The following is an 11752-nucleotide window of genomic DNA, read 5'->3' on the forward strand; positions in this document are numbered from 1 at the left end:
TCGGGCATGACAGGAACCATATAGTTCTGAGCAGCTGCAACCGGTTAGGCTGGTGGTACCTCTGGTGTCTGGAGTCCCTGTACCACCTGCTCTAGTGTGCGAGCGATGGTAATCTGAGCACCTCCCCCAGCCGCAATAGAGACCGCCTGAGCAAGACTGGTACATGCAGTCAGAATCTGAGCTAAGGCCTCTTGAAGGCCTGGAATCACAATAGGCACAGGTGGTGCCTGAGATGGTCCCACATGCTCATCCACAACTGGAGCATGCTCTTAAACTGGGGCAACTGGTGGATCTGCAGGTGCTGCCCTAGCTGCGGTGTGTGCTACACCTCTGCCCCTACCGCGTCCTCTACCGCGACCTCGGCCTCTCGCGGCCTTGACTGGTGGTACTGGTGGTTGTCTATCCTGCCCCGTAGTACGCGTCCTCACCATCTGTGAGAGAATTAGAACAGCAAAAATTTAGTTACCATAATCAAAAGATTCGCACGACAAGAATTTAAGAATGTGAAGTTTCCTAATAGTTCGTGTCACGACCCAAACTGATGGGCCGTGACGAATGCCTGTGTTCTACCTATCGAATGCCCTTAAGCATTCATCTAAAATATAAACATGAAATAAGTGTAGGTCGTGCATAACGTCTGGAAATAAACTACTAATTCATATGAACAGCCTACGTGGGAAAACATGCCCAAAAGACATATATATACGGAATACTGTAGGGCGAGCTGACAAGGCCACATACTATCTAACTATACATTGTCTATAGACCTCTATTAGAGTGTACAACTGTATAAAGGACGGGACTGGGGCCCGTCGTACCCATATATGTATGCAAACACATCATACCAAAACTCAAAGTAGCTCCGGATCAAATGGAGCACACCAACTCTCGCTGATCAAGGATCCTAAGAAGGGGGACCGTCAGCCTGTCTACCTGCACATGTGGGCATGAAACGCAGTCTCCCCAAGCAAAAAGGGATGTCTGTACGAATAATGTACTGAGTATGTAAAGCATGAAAATCAGTATATAAAAGACATAGATGAAACATGGGGTAAAGAATTCCACTTGTGAGTCTAAATAACTTTGTGAACAGGTATAGGTGTACATAACATCATCAAGCCTCTGAGGGTATCCCATCGTATCATCTTGGCCACCGTGGGCAAAATCATTAACATATACCAAATGATTAGGTGGTGGTATGTATATAACGCCGTAACCTTTTCCTATATCCCATATACATATAATATATGCGTGTATAACGCTTTCTGGTCATGGGTCAATGTACATGTATAAATGCATGAAATGCATAAGAAATACGTTAATGAGATTTCTCGGATATCATAAAATCAATATGCCTTTCGGACAAACTTTATCAAATACGTATTTTTTTGAGACCCATGAATAGAGGATTTAATAATAATTCACATAGGTAATCAAGAATATAGACACCCCTAGTATTTCTATGAATAGAGTCATTTTTGAAAGTTGCGTATTTTGCTCGTTTCGTTTGTATCATTTGGATCATGCCAAAAAGAAAGAAGGGATAGCCTTAACATACCTCAAGTCGTCAATGCAACTTAACAATGAGCTTATGACAACTAGCGCGCCAACCCTATAACAAAGAAATACGTGTACAAGTTAGATGGCGGTAGTATATTACGTATCTCAAACGATAACTCGATTCTAAAATAAAACGGGCAGCATTTCTCCTGATTTTACTACTCCCTCAAGCCTACTATAGGCGAGATACAAACATAATACAATCAGCAACTCAAAACCAATCTAATTACAATTCGGGACCTTCAATACAACAAAACCCCCAAATATACCATAATACACCCAATCAACAAGTTATCAATTAGCTTGTAACTACAACGACGAGCGACCAACCTACTACCCTACCACATATGGAGTTTCTCCACGCCCTTTTTATCCTTCCAAACTCCATAATTTAGCAGCACAATATACAGCCCAAAAGTAACACGAAACATCCCACAAAATAGTCCACTACAAGTCAAATAACTCGAACTCACGGCTTCCGATCACCGTCCCGTGAAGTCTAACTATTAGGAAATGAATTTATCAACTTTTCTTGATATTTTAAAGCTTAAATACAGAAATTAGGATTTTTTATTAACTATTAAATACATTCAAAAACTCAAACTACAAAGAAAAAGAGAGGCAATATAGCGATACTTACGTCGTAGGGATCGTTCTAATGTTATCGCTTCTCGATTTCGTACTAGGGATGTTAGTAGTATTTGAAGCACTATTGGAGAGCTCAAGGACCATTTTTTATGGTGTTCTCTTGTCAGATTCTATGTAAAACTGAGAGAGAGAGAGAGAGAGAGAGAGAGAGAGAGAGAGAGAGAGAGAGAGAGAGAGAGATGAGTTAAAACATATCAAACAACTTTTGAAAAGTCAAAAGGTGCTAGCTTGACACCATCTCACTTGCCCATCTTCCGACGCTTATATCTTTTTATCCGGATGGTGTATGAACAAACGATTAAGAGAGTTGGAAACTACATTCCAAGACCTTAAATTTGGTACATAATATGTCCCAAAAGACCTCATATAGCACACGAAATTTATTTCTCAAAAAGCTCTGTTACAAAGCAAATCCTTAGTTGGTTTTTCCGCAACTTTAATCCGATTTTCCCCAAACTTTATATGTTTTATCCAAGCATCATATATAGTCATATTATGACTTTAAACTCAATTAAATCATGATTAACAAGTCTCATATTCATTATACGTCACCTTGGGACGCGTAGGGTGTAACAGTTCGGCAGCCTCTCGAAGATAAGTACATACGTCTCTGTACCAATCCACAAGACTCTACTATAATTGCTCATGACTCGTGAGACCTATGTAACCTAAGCTCTGATACCAACTTGTCACGACCCAAAACCCTAACCTGTCGTGATGGCGCCTATCGATGGTACTAGGCAAGCCGATTTTTCAAAATACTTCAAATGTTTCACAAATAAAAAAAAGCTTGTTATGACAGAGTTTTCATAAAACAGGAGTTAAACTAAAAAATACAACGTGGTAAATTAGCCCCAAAAATCGGGGTGTCACCAAGTCATGAGCATCTAAACAGCCAGTCTAAGAAATAGTGTCTACAAGAGTCTGTGTCTAACTGCCAATACAAAAAATAAAGATAACAAGAAAGGAGAGACAAGAACTGCAAACGCTGACAGCTACCTCATGAACCTTCGATACTCGACCACACACGAGATCAACATCCTCCGTGACCGGGTACACCTAGATCTGCACATGAAGTGCAAGGTGTAGCATGAGTACAACCAACTCAGTAAGTAACAAAAATAAATAAGGAACTGAAAAGGTAGTGACGAGCTATACAAATACGGTTCATTTCAGTAATTTCAGCAAAGAAAGTAGACATGTTTCAATTTCGGCAATTTAAGTCAAGGCAGTTACACATTACCAAGTTCATGTAAAACTGGATACAATATTTTCCAGAAGTTTCAGAACAATGACATAAATCATCTAAGTGCAGCAACAAATGAAACAAGTGTAACCTCTCGGGGCAACAGTCCCTCAGGCTCTCTCTCAATTGCTCAACACTCGGCTCTTAGCCCTCAATGCTCACACTCAATAGGTACATGCGCTCACTAGGGGTGTACAGACTCCGGAGGGGCTCCTTCAGCCCAAGCGTTATATCGTTGCGGCGTGCAGCCCAATCCAATCATATATGTAGCTATAAGGCTCGTTGCTGTGTGCAACTCGATCCATAGTCCATAAATAGCCATAAGTCTCGTTGTGGCGTGTAACCCGATCCATATACATTCAACCCTAAGGCTCATTGTGGCGTTCAACCCAATCCATATACACTCACGTAGCTCACAGCTCGGCACTCAAGCCCTATCTCAGTCACTAACCTCTCCAGCCTCTCTGGCTCTCATAAATCATACAAATCATCATAAAAGAGTTAATAACAAGTATCAACAAGAAAACAAGAGGAAACGGAGATATGACACGCAAGTAAAATTGTGACTGAGTACAAGACAGCAAATAGCACCTAATTTAACAAGAACCCGACCGCTGAGGGTCCCAACAGTGATATCATATGGCCTAAGCATGGTTACTAACATGAATGACAGTCAAATTTCTAGAAGATAGAGGGAACATATAATTAACAATAAGTTATTTGACTTTACAGTCTCAGGGGACGGACCAAGTCACAATCCGCTACGGTGCATGCCCACACACCCATCACCTAGCATATGTGTCACCTCCAAAATAATAACATCATACCAAAATCCGTAGTTTCATATCCTCAGGACCAGATTTAAAATTGTTACTCACCTCAAACCGCACAAAATCCTACTCTAAAATGCCTTTGACCCTCGAATCTGTCTCCCAACGCCCCGAATCTAGCCACAATCAGTACGATATAATTAATATAGGCTAAAAGAATCAATTCCACAAGAAAAAAATGAAATTATTAAGCCAAAATTCTAAATAGGCTCAAATCGGCCCCCGGGCCCATGTCTCAAAATATGACAAAAGTCACAAAATATGAACATCCATTCACTCACGATCTCATTCGTACTAAAATTATCCAAATCTGATATCAAAATCCCAATCAAAAATCAAAAACTTATTTGAAGAACCTTCCAACTTTTTCCCAAATTTTTCAATCAAATTCCTTAATTAAATGATATATTCCATTATAGATTAGCGGAATATAACCATAAACGAGTTAAGAATCATTACCCCAAAGTTCTCTCTGAAAAATCCTTGAATTATCACCTCAATCCGAGCTCTCAAAGACCCAAAAATGAAAATGAGATCAAACCCTCAAAATTTCCCCTTTTCTGCCCAGCGATCTCGCTCATGCGGACTTCTAGTCGCATCTGCGATGCCGCACCTGCGGAAATTCCATCGCAGTTTCGGAAATGGCTTAAGGTGACTGGGACCACTTCTGCGATCAGGTGGTCTCACCTGTGGACAATAGTCTGCTTCTGTGTTCTCCTCCTCCAGCTCACTCTCCGTATCTACGGGATCGCAGATGCGAAAATTCCCTCGCACCTGCGATCCCTGTCCATCTCCTCTATCCCGTTTATGCGCTTGGCATAAAGCACGTGCGTGTCCGCACCTGTTGCCACCCACCGCAGGTGCGATTACACCGGAAGCTTGAAAGCTTCAGCAATTACACAAGTCCAAATTTCGATCCGTTAAGCATCCGAAACTCACCCAAGGCCCCTGGGACCTCAACCAAACATACCAACCAGTCCTATAACACTATACGAACTTAGTCGAGTCCTCAAATCACATCTAACAACGCTAAAAATACAAATCACTTTCCAATTCAACTTAATGAACTTTGAAACTTCAAACTTCTACAACCGATGTGGAACCATACCAAACCACGTCTGATTAACCTCAAATTTTGCACACAAGTCATATTCAACATTACGGACCTACTCCAAATTCCGAAATCGGAATCCGACCCCGATATCAAAAAGTACACTTCCGGTCAAAATCTCCAAAAATTCGGCTTTCGCCATTTCAAGCCTAAATTAGCTACAGACATCAAATTCACAGTCTGAATATGTTTCCAAGTAAAAAATCACCTAACGGAGCTAATGGAACCGACGGAACTCCATTCTGGAGTCGTCTTCACACAGTTCCGACTACAGTCAAAATCCTGAGACTTAAGCTTCCGTTTTAGAGACTAAGTATCCCAAATCACTCTAAAACCACAACAAAACTTCCCGGTAAGTCACATAAGTAGAAAGAAATATGGGGGAAGCAGTAAATAGGGTGTCGGGGCTAATACACTCAAAACGACCGGTCGGGTCATTACAAAAGCGGAACCGCAGATGCGGTTAAAATTTCGCAGAAGCGGAACCTCTAGGCAGTGTACAAAAACAGAGGGTTCCAAGTTTTTGTCATTTTTGGATATTTCCAACACGGTTTTGGGGCTATTTTCAGAGAGAATTCAAGAGAAAACTTGAGATAAGTCACTTGTGATCATTATTAGTCAATAATATTGGTTTATCATTGAGTATTTCAACTAGATTATATGTTTTGAGGTGAAATTAGAGGATTTTGGGCCTAGGAATTTCAAAATTAGAATTTGAGATTTGGAGGTCGGGTTGATGTCAGAATTTGGTAAATTTGGTATGGTTGGACTCGTGGTTGAATGACCGTTCATATTTTGTAACTTTTGTCGGGTTCCAAGATGTGTGATTTTTGAGTTAAATTTCGGGGTTTTGTTGGAAAATTTATATTTTCATATGAAATTTATTCCTATAATTTTTATTGACTGAATCAAATTAATTATGACTAGATTCGAGCTGATCGGAGTGAGAAAATCGAGGAAAAGGCATACTACTTGACTGATTGAGCGTGGTTTGAGGTAAGTGGCTTGTCTAACCCTGTGTGGGGGAAATCCCTTTAGGATTTGAAACTGTTGTAACATTTTGTGATTTGTGAGCGCCGTGTACGCGAGGTGACGAGTGTGTGCGCGGGCTAAATTTAGAAATATCGGTTATTGTTGAGTAGCATTCTTTTAAATTCTTTAACTGAGACGCTTTAGTATATGTAGTGATCATGTTAGCCTAGTATCACATGTCTACGTGCCTTAACTCTTACTTGCAATATGTGCAACTTGCTTAGCTGAATTACCTGCTTCCTTGATTTCATGTAAATCTTTAACTGTAAGATTTCTTGCTAAAAATTTGTTGTTCCTCCGACTACCTGCTGCATATTTATTTTGGGACTACGAGGTGGTTCCTCGGGAGATCCCCTTGTACTGTATATATACTTTGAGACTATGAGGCAGTTCCTTGGGAGATCCCCCTATACTGCATATTTACTTTAGGACTACGAGGCGGTTCCTTGGGAGATCCCCCTGCGCTGCATATTTACTTTTGGGATTACGAGGCGGTACCTCGGGAGCGCTCCTGTTGTTTACCTCTAATTGTTGTGTTGTTATCTTTCTGTAATATTTTGTTTATTTCTCAGTCACTTCATTACCATATTATAAATTTCTGCCTTATTTGTTATTATTTCGAGTATGGTCTGACCTGGCCTCATCACTAATATACCGAGATTAGGCTTGACACTTACTGGGTATCGTTGTGGCGTACTCATGCTACTCTTTTGCATATTATTTTTTGCAACTTCAGGTACTGCTTACTAGCCCAGAAATCAGAGAGCTACCTATATATGGAGACTTCACGCTACATCTGCCAGCGTCCGCAGACCTCGGAGTCCCCCTCTATCTTTATCATGTTGTTTCCTTATTTTAGTAGACTCTGATGTATAAGGACATTTAGTATATCTCTTAGAAGCTTATGACTTGTTTCTATCGGGTTTTGGGAGATTGTAGTTCTTTGACTTGCAGTTTTCATTTATTACAACTATTGAGGTTTGAGTTTCAGACTCTTATTATGTTATTCTGCAATTTGTTAGGCTTACCTAGTGTTAGAGACTAGGTGTCATCACGACATCCTGCGAAGGGTGAATTGGGGTCGTGACAAGTTGGTATCAGAGCTAGGTTCATAGGTGTTACGAGTCACAAGCAGGTTTAGTAGACTCTCGCGAATCGGTACGGAGACGTCTGTAGTTATCTTCAGGAGGCTATGGAACTATTCAAAAAATGTTCACTTCTTTGATTCCTTATCATGCGTATTTGTTGACTTCGAAATTCTAAACCCTTGTCTTTCTATTCTCTCACAAATGGTGAGGACACGCACAACTATATCTGATGATCAGACACACACATACCCTGTTAGAGCCGCAAGAGGTTGGTGTTGGGGCAGAGGCCGAGCTAGAGGCTGAGTAAGACCACATGGTGAAGCCAGAGCACCTGCACGTACTGCTGCAGCAGAGCCACCAGTAGCTTCAGTTGGAGAGCAAGCACAGGAGATGCCTGTTACTACCCCTGCACTTCAGGAGACTCTTGCCCAGTTTTTTAGCATGTTTGGCACTCTAGCTCGGGAAGGATTGATTCCACTTGCTCCTGCCACATCTCAGGCCGGGGGAGGAGCACAGACTCCCGCCGCCTGTACCCCAGAGCCACGGGCCCAGGTTGACCATGAACTAGAGGTTATACCAGTTCAGCCAATTATCCCAGGTTGACCATGAACAAGAAGTACCACCCTCCCACTTTCAACGGTTTAGCTTCAGAGTATGCTCATGGTATTCTTAAGGAATGTCATTGTATACTCCGTACTATGGGTATTGTAGATTCCAGTATGGTTTCTTTCACAATATTCCAGCTTAGAGGAGCGGCCTACCAGTGGTGGCAGGCATACGAGTTGGATAGTCTGGTTTAGGCAACTTCAATTACTTGGACTCAGTTTTCATATATGTTCTTGAGGGAATATGTTCCTCAGAGTCTTAGAGATGCATGGTGCACAGAGTTTGAGCAGTTCTACCAGGATTCTATAAACGTGTCAGAGTATGCGGTCTGATTCAGTGATTTGGATAGGTATGCACCAGCTTTAGTTGCTACTGTTCAAGAGCGGGTTCATCGATTTATTGAGGGGGTCCACCCTAGTATCAGATTCAGTATAGCCCGAGATATGGAGATGGACATCATACACCAGCAGGTGGTGTCAATTGCTAGGATATTGGAGGGTATGCAGATCCGGGAGAGAGAAGAGAGAGAAGCTAAGAGACCTCGAGATTCTGGCATGTATGACAGTTCTCATGCCCCAACTACAGCTCGTCAAGGTAAGAGTTATGGGAGTCGCCCTGTTCATTCAACACTTCCATCCGCAAGCAGTATTTCGGCCATTCCTAAGCCCCAAGATCCCTATTATGCACCGCCAGTGTCTAGTGTACCTCTTGTACGGGGTGCTTCCAGCGGTCAATCCAGTCAATCAGGCCCGAGCCAGTCACATCAATCACGTCCTTCGAGAGCTTGTTTTGAGTGTGGTGACACTCGTCATATGGTTAGAGATTGCCCCAGACTCAGGAGGGGTGCACCTTCATAGATTTCGCATGCCCCACCTATTCCACAGGGCCCTCAGGCATTTCAGGCCATGATTACTGCACCAGTTGCCACTCCACCTGCACAGCCAACTAGAGGTGGAGGTCGGACAGGTATAGGTCACCCTAGAGGGGGAGGCCAGGCTAGATATTATGCCATTTCTTCTAAGACGGAGGCAGTTGCATCCGATTCTATTATTACAAGTATTGTTCAAGTCTTTCAAAGAGATGCATCGGTCTTATTTGATCCAGACTCCACTTATTCTTAAGTGTCATCTTATTTTGCCTCGTATTTGGGCAAACCCCGTGATTCTTTGAGATTTTCTGTTTATGTATCTACACCAGTGGGTGAATCTATTATTGTCGATCGTGTGTATCGATCGTGTTTGATTGTTATCAGTGGTTTTAAGACTAGAGCTAATTTATTATTTCTTAGTATGGTGGATTTTGATATTATTTTGGGCATGGACTGGTTGTCACCCTATCACGCTATCCTTGATTGTCACGCCAAGACAGTGACGTTAGTTATGCCAGGTCTACCGTAGCTAGAGCGGAGAGGTACCTTGGATTATGTTCCTAGCATGGTTGTTTCATTTCTTAAGGCTCAACGAATGGCTCAGAAGGGGTGTGATGCGTATCTGTCCTATGTGAGAGGTGTTAGTGTTGATACTCCTATCGTGGTGTCAGTTCCTGTAGTAAGGGATTTTTCTGATGTATTTCCAGCGAATCTTTCGGGTATGCCACCACCCGACAGGGATATTAACTTTTGAATTGATTTGTTACCGGGCACTCAGCCCATTTCTGCTCCACCATATTGTATGGCCCCAGCAGAATTGAAAGAATTAAAATAGCAGTTACAGGAGCTGCTTGATAAGGGTTTTGTTCGGCCCATTGTATCGCCTTGGGGTGTTCCTGTCTTATTTGTGAAGAAGAAGGATGGTTCTATGCGTATGCGTATTGATTACCCCCAATTGCACAAGGTCACAGTGAAGTGAAGAACATGTATCCATTTTTCGCGTATTGATGACCTATTTGATCAGCTTCAGGGTACCAGGGTGTTCTCTAAGATTGACTTGCACTTAGGCTATGATCAATTGAAGATTCAGGAGCTAGATATCCTGAAGACTACTTTCAGGACTCGGTATGGTCATTATTAGTTTCTTGTAATATCATTTGGGCTGACCAACGCCCCAGTAAAATTTATGCATTTGATGAACAGTGCATTGCAACTCTATATTGACTCATTCCTCATTGTATTTATTGATGACATTCTGGTGTACTCCCAGAGCTGGGAGGATCATGAGCAACACCTGAGGATTGTGCTTCAGACTTTGAGAGAAAATATGCAAAGTTTTCAAAGTGTGAATTCTGGCTTGATTCAGTGGGATTTTTGGGTCATATAGTTTCGTGCGAGGGGATCAAGGTAGAACCGAAGAAGATTGAAGCAGTGCAGAGTTGGTCTAGACCGTCCTCAGCTACGGAGATCCGGAGTTTCCTTGGTTTGACAGGGTATTATCGCTGATATGTAGAGGGTTTTTCTTTTATTGTTGCACCTATGACTAAATTGACCCAGAAGGGTGCCCCGTTCAGGAGGACCGAGGAATGCGAGGAGAGATTTCAAAAGCTCAAGACAACTTTGACTACAGCCCCAGTATTGGTGTTGCCTACAGGTTCAGGATCTTATACTGTGTATTGTGATGCATCGTGTATTGGTCTCGGCGCAGTGTTGATGCAAGACGGTAGGGTTAGCCTATGCGTCCAGACAGTTAAAGGTACATGAGAAGAATTATCTTGTCCACGACCTTGAGTTAGCAACTATTTTTCATGCCTTAAAGATTTGGCGGCATTATTTGTACGGTGTCCATTGTGAGGTTTATACCAATCACCGGAGTCTACAACATTTGTTTAAATAGAAGGATCTTAATTTGCGGCAGCGGATATGGTTTGAGTTGCTCAAGGATTATGATATCATCATTCTCTATTATCCCGGAAAGGCCAATGTAGTGGTCGATGTCTTGAGTCGTAAAGCAAAGAGTTTGGGCTGCTTAGCATACTTACCGGTAGCAGAGAGACCTTTAGCCTTGGATGTTCAGGCCTTGGCCAACCAGTTTGTCAAATTGGATATTTCTGAGCCAAGTTGAGTTTTGGCTTATGTGGTTTCCTAAATTTCTCTTTATGATCGTATTAGAGAGCGTCAGTATGATGACCCTCATCTGCTTGTCCTTAAGGGCACAGTTCAGCACGGTGATGCCAAGGAAGTCACTATTGGATATGACGGTGTATTACGGATGCAGGGCAGGCTATGTGTGCCCAATGTAGATGGTTTGCGTGAGTTGATTCTCCAGGAGGCTCACAGTTTGCGGCACTCCATTCATCCGGGTGCTACAAAGATGTATGAGGACTTGAGACACCACTATTGGTGGAGGCGGATGAATAAATACATAGTGGAATATGTAGCTCGGTGCCTAAATTACCAGCAGGTGAAGTATGAGCATCAGCGACTGGGTGGATTGCTTCAGAAGTTAGATATTCCATAATAGAAATGGGAGCGGATCACTATAGATTTCGTTGTTGGGCTCCCACAGACTTAGGGGAAGTTCGATGCAGTTTAGGTAGTTGTGGATAGATTGACCAAGTCATCTCATTCCATTCCTGTAGTTACTACTTACTCTTCGGAGCAGCTGGCTCAGATTTATATTCACGAGATTGTCAGGCTTCATGGCGTACCAATATCTATCATCTCTGACCAGGGTACGCAGTTTACATCATGGTTCTGGAG

This window comes from Nicotiana tabacum, chromosome 24 (genome assembly GCF_000715075.1).
Source record: "Nicotiana tabacum cultivar K326 chromosome 24, ASM71507v2, whole genome shotgun sequence".
NCBI lineage: Eukaryota > Viridiplantae > Streptophyta > Magnoliopsida > Solanales > Solanaceae > Nicotiana > Nicotiana tabacum.